The sequence below is a fragment of the Chlorocebus sabaeus genome, chromosome 18 (genome assembly GCF_047675955.1).
Source record: "Chlorocebus sabaeus isolate Y175 chromosome 18, mChlSab1.0.hap1, whole genome shotgun sequence".
In the NCBI taxonomy this organism is placed as follows: Eukaryota; Metazoa; Chordata; class Mammalia; order Primates; family Cercopithecidae; genus Chlorocebus; species Chlorocebus sabaeus.
In genome coordinates, this window is record NC_132921.1 from 55,462,169 (window position 1) to 55,468,566 (window position 6,398).

At 38.6% G+C, this 6,398-nt stretch overlaps 1 pseudogene; it reads left to right on the forward strand.

Annotated features, from left to right (window-relative positions):
• The first annotated feature begins 2,172 nt into the window (after positions 1-2,172).
• On the forward strand, positions 2,173-3,508 carry LOC103222598 (proliferation-associated protein 2G4 pseudogene; annotated as a pseudogene).
• The last annotated feature ends 2,890 nt before the right edge of the window (positions 3,509-6,398 follow it).

The window sequence follows — 6,398 nt, forward strand, 5'->3', positions numbered from 1 at the left end:
CCTTGGGTAGGTCATTGAAACTTAGTGGGTCATGATATCTTCACTTGTAAAATGAAAAGCAAATATCCCGAAGATAAGGCCCAGGAATTTGCAGTTTAAGAAAGCTCCTTAGGTGCTTTTGTTACTAAGACCTAACCAGCCAGTGTTACAAGGACTGCTAGCAATTCTCCTAAATCTTTTACACTGACAAGAACTTGAAAAACCAGTGAATGAGTGGATGATATGGTTCTGCTATTTTGTGCAGTATATAAATGTTACATCTAGAAAGTCCCTAGTCTTAAGATGAGTGTTATTAATGCATTTTGTCAATTAGGTATTACTTTGGATTCAAAAAGACATCAATTAAAACGACATCCATTTTGTGGCAATTAGACATGTCAGTTCTGCAGCTTAGTATGAATGACTTTACAATCTCATAATTTTAATATCAATCTCAAAACAGAGGAAGCTTTGGCCATGAGAGGAGGAAATACAATTTTGAACTGCACAGTACAGATGAGATTTTCAGGGGCATTGTGACAGCCAAGGGGTAGAGTCAGTTATCCAGGTACTTGGCAGACAAAGAGGAAATTTTTGAAATTGAGACTTGATGTCAGAAAGAAGATGGGAATGCAGAATCTGTTCATCTGCTCATTTATTCCACAAATAGTTACTGAATTCTGGCATCATGCTAGCCACAAGTTTGCAGCACATGCAATTATAATATAGTCCTTAGTCTTAAAGTGATTAGAGCTTACTGACCAGCAATTCCCACTTTAAAAATTTGGCCTAGATCATGGTTAAACTGCTAAGCACCTTTAAAAATTATCTTACCAGGCCAGGCGCAGTGGCTCACACCTGTAATCCCACCACATTGGGAGGTCGAGGAGGGTGGATCATGAGGTCAGGAGATCGAGACCATCCTGGCCAACATGGTGAAACCCCGTCTCTACTAAAAAAAAAAAATACAAATAATTAGCCGGGCGTGGTGGCGGGCACCTGTAGTCCCAGCTACTCGGGAGGCTGAGGCAGGAGAATGGCGTGAACACAGGAGGTGGAGTTTGCAGTGAGCTGAGATCGCGCCACTGCACTCCAGCCTGGGCGACAGAGTGAGACTTGGTCTCAAAAAAAAAAAAAAGAAAAGAAAAAATTATCTTTCCTTTGTAATTTGATAAGACTAATTTATTCCAAAGTTTAGTTTCAGTGATAGTATCCTTCATGACCTTTGCCAAATCACATATAATCTCCATGATGATTTACTTTATATATTTTTCTTTGTATCAACTTGCTATTTATACCTAAAAACAATTGAGACAGCCAGGTGGGAGGCAGTCTCTGGAGAAACTCCAGCCAGCCTCCCCACTGAGGTGGCGCCTTGGAAAGTTCATGCCCTTTGCAGTGGGTGGAGCTTGGCCCCTCCTCTTCCTGTGTGAAACCTAGGATTCCAACCCTCTGGCAGGAAGCACTGTAGTGGAGGGTTTCTCCCTTGTTTTTTTCCCCTTTTCACCCCATAAAAGCCTGCTTTTCTCACCCTTTAAACCATCTGCGAACCTAAATTTTCATGGCCATGGGCCAAACAAGAATCTCATCTTTAGCTGAAGTAAGGAAAAGTCCTGCAACACAATTATTTAAAATATAAAGTTTAAATGAGTACCATAAGTAAGAAATTAATAATGTTTGCCATAAATGTATGGTAACCATAAAAATAAATACAATGAAAACCAAATAATACCGTTGAGTCATACTTAGATGCAATTTCCTGATCAGTGGTCAATAATGGCTTTCATGTTTTTAAGAATGGGTACTAGCAATCATTAGAAAGGTATTAAAGATATATTTTCAACAAATTGTTGCTTTCTTCTTAACCCAAAGTACCCAAAAACAACAACAACAAAAAATCAAGTTACTAATGCTGATTCAATTATACATTATACATAATAGGGAGAACACTAGGTTTAACAAATACAAAAATTTCCTAACGGACTCTAAAAAATAAACATTGACGTTAAAATATATCCCCATACATAGGAACCCCCAAAATCTCCCTCTCGCCTGCCTGCTCTCTTGCTTACTTGCTCTTTCGCTTGTCCCATCCCCGAAGATCCAAGGTGCTCTGACCACAGCCTGCAGCTGGGATGGGAGACAGAGGAGGTGGCTCAGGGAAAATGAGACTGCAGTGCTGGTGGTAGGAAGATGTTGGGCAGGGACAAGCAGCAGGAGCAAACTATCGCTGAGGACCTGGTCATGACCAAGTATCAGATGGGTGGGTGACATCGCCAACTGGGTACTTTGGTCCTTGGTGGAAGCATCCAGCTCAGGTGTGTGGTTACTGAGCCTGTGTGAGGAAGGTGATGCCATGATTATGGCAGAAACAGGGAAAATCTTCAAGAAAGAAAAGGAAATGAGGAAAGGTATAGCTTTTCCCACGAGCATTTTGGTAAATAACTGTGTGTGTCACTTCTCTCCTTTGCGGAGTGACAAAGACTGTATTCTTAAAGAAGATGACCTGGTAAAAATCGACCTTGGTGTCCATGTGGATGCCTTCATCGCTAGTGTAGCTCATACTTTTGTGGTGGATGTAGCTCAGGGGATCCAAGTAACAGGGCAGAAAGCAGATGTTATTAAGGCAGCTCACCTTTGTGTTGAAGCTGCCCTATGTCTGGTCAAACCTGGAAACCATAACAAACAAGTGACAGAAGCCTGGAACAAAGTTGCGCCTTCATTTAACTGCATGCCAGTAGAAGGTATGCTGTCACACCAACTGAAGCAGCATGTCATTGATTGTGAGAAAACCGTTATCCGGAACCCTGCAGAACAGCAGAAGAAGGACCATGAAAAAGCTGAATTTGGTGTTTTCATCAGCATAGGAGAGGGCAAGGCCAAGGATGCAGGGCTACTATTTACAGAGGAGACCCCTTTAAATAATACAGAGACCCCTTTAAATAATAATAAGACAAATGCAAACTTCACACGCCTTCTTCAGCGAGGTGGAAAGGTGTTTTGATGCTGTGTCATTTACTTTAAGAGCATTTGAAGATGAGAAGTAGGCTTGGATAGGCGTGGTAGAGTGTACCAAGCATGGACTGCTGCAACCATTTAATGTTCTGTATCAGAAAAAGGGTGAATTTGTTGACCAGTTTAAATTTGCAGTTCTGCTCATGCCCAATGGCTCCATGCTGATGAGCAGTGGTCCCTTTGAGCCTGACCTCTACAAGTCTGAGATAGAGGTCCAGGATCCAGAGCTAAAGACCCTCCTACAGAGTTCTTCAAGCTGAAAAACCCAGAAAAAGAAAAAAAGAAGGCCTCCAAGGCTGCAGAGAATGCCACCAGTGAGGAAACATTAGAAGAAAAGGAAGCTGGCAACTGGGGTGGGGCCTTCTCCCCAGACTGCTGCTCCTGCCTCATCCCCTTCCCACTGTATCCCAGGCTCTGTGAAGTGCAGTTCTTCTTCTCCACCTGGGACCACCCGCAAAGCGGGGGTCTCCTTGCCCCCATCCCAGTTCCCCAACCCACCCCCTTCCAGCAATAACCAACTCCAACTGACTCTGGTCTTGGGAGGTGAGGCTTTCCAACTGCAAAAGACTACTTTAAATGAGAAAAAGAAATTGAATAATAAAAGCAGGAATCAAAAACCAAAAAAGAAAGAAAGAAACTCCCACAGATTCAACAACAAAAAAATGTCTTAGAACAACAGAAAGACTTCTTGGAACTATGAAGTGATTATAGCAAGGTTGCAGAATACAGGTAAATATGCAAACATCAACCACTTTCCTATATATGAACAAGGAACAAGTGGAATTTCAAATTAAAATACATCATCTACATTAACAACAATGCCATGAAACACTTAAGTATAAATCTAACAAAATATGTTCGAGATCTATGTGAAGAAAATGACAAAACTCTGATGAAAGAAATTAAAGAACTAAGTGGAGGGATATTCCATGTTTATTCCTAGAAAGACTCAATATGATTTTTCCAAACTTGGTCTATAGATTTAACATAATCCCAATCAAAATCTCAGTAAGTTATTTTGTGGTTATCAAAAAACTAATTATAAATTTTATATGAAGAAGTAAAAGACCCAGAATAGCCAAAACAATATTGAAGGAGAATAAAAAGATACTCTGTCTCTAAATATTAGAAATTTTAAAAAGACAAATAGTTTAATGGAACATAACAGAGACCAGTTAGAGACAAGGAATAAGCTCACACAAATGTCAACTGATCTTTGGCAAGGAAACAAAGACAATATGATGGAGAAAAGATAGTCTTTCAACAAATAGTGCTGGAGAAATAGGACATCTACATGCAAAAAAAAATTTTTTTTAAAGGAATCTAGGCACAGACTTTACATGCTCCACAAAAATTATTTCAAAATGAATCATAGATGTAAATGTAAAATACAAAACTATAGAACTACAAAAAGATAACATAGGAGAAAATTTAAATGACCTTTGACTTGGTAATGACTTTTTATATGTAATACCAGAGGCATGATCATTAAAGAAATAATTGATAAGATGAACTTCATTAAAACTGAAAATTTCTGCTCTGCAAAATGTGCAATTAAAAGAATTAGAAGACAATCCACAGACAAGAAGAAAGCATTTGCAAAAGTCACAACTTACAAAGGACTAGTATCCAAAATAGACAAAGAACTCTTAAAATTCAACAATAAGAAAATGAACCACTCAGTTGAAAATGGGCAAAAAGCCTGAACAGACACCTCATGAAAAAGATACAGAAGACAAGTATGCATATGAAAAAGTACTCATCATCACATGTCATTAGAAAATTACACATTAAAACAACAAGGACATACCACTACTCACCTATTAGAATGGCCAAAATACAAAACACTGACAAGAGCAAATGCTGAGAAGGATATGGGGCAACAGGACCTCCCATTCATTGCAATGGGAATGCAACATGGCACAGCCAAAACAGTTTGACATTTTCTTACCGTACAATTTAGCAATTCTGCTCCTTTGTGTTTATCCAAATAAACTGTAAACTTATGCCCACACAAAAACCAATTCACGGATATTTATAGTAGCTTTAATTTCCACAAACTCTTGATTTATTTAAATATAAATTTCTGTAAATTTCAGTTTAATTTTTATAAACTGAGAGCAACCCTGATGTCCTTTATTAGGTGAATGGAGAGATAAACTGATAATCTAATTTAACAGTGGAATATTATTCAACACTTAGAAGAAATGAGCTATCGAGCCATGAAAAGACATGGAGGAACTTTAGAAGCATTCAGATTGGTGAAAGACGCCAATCTAAACAGGTTACATGCAGTATTATTCCAACTACATGACATTCTAGAAAATGCAAAGCTATGGAGACAGTAAAAAAAATCAGTGATTGCCAGGGATTAGTAGGAAAGGAGGGTAAATACATGGAGTACAGAGGATTTTTAAGGCAATAGGGTTATCCTGTATGATACTGTAATAGTGATCATGTCACACATTTGTTGAAACCCATAACAATGTACCACTACTATTTATCCATAGAATTTTAAGAATCCATAGAATGTAGCACACCAGTAGTAAACCCTGCTATAAACTATGGACTTTTGAATAATAGTGATGCATTAATACAGATTCATTGATTGTAACTAATACATCACTCTGGTGTCAGATGTTGATTACAGAGGAGGCTGTGCAAGTGTAAGGACAGCCAGTGTATGGGAACACTGTACTTTCTGCTCAATTTAGCTGTGAAACTAAAACTGCTCTAAGAAAATAAAGTCTGCTTAAAAAAAAAAAGATACAGGAAAAAAGATGCATCCCCATTACATTCCTCTGTTTTTTTTTTTTTTTAAATGTATATGAACTCATCTTATTTTGTAGAGTTTCAGTAATTGATCAGTTCATGGAGAGGTTGTGTTCCCAGGTCAACTTGTATGTCAATTGTTGGAACTCATAACAAACTTTTCCAAAGAGACAACTGTTAAATTGAACTAAATATGGCCTGAGAAGGACTCCATACTTCTATTTTTGAGTCTTTGTGGAGGAACGGCAACCTAACTTAATAAAATAGGTAGACAAAATTGAGAATCTACCTTGGGGGTGTGCACCTGTAGCAGTGGCTGAGTCTTGGCCAATCCCAGCAGCCATACTTCAATCATTCATATACTGTCGAGTGTTTAAACTGTGTTCACATAAGGCAAACGCTGAGCTGTAACCAATCCAGTTGTTTCTGTACCTCACTTCTGATTTCTGTAGGTCACTTCCCTTTTTTTGTCTATAAATCTCCCACCACATGGCTGTGCTGGAGTCTGTCTGAATCTGCTGTGATTCTGGGGGCTGCTCGATTCGTGAATTGTTCATTGCTCAATTAAACTCCTTTACATTTAATTCGACTGAACTTTTTCTCTTAAGACAGCGTTCTCAGAGTGTTTAAAT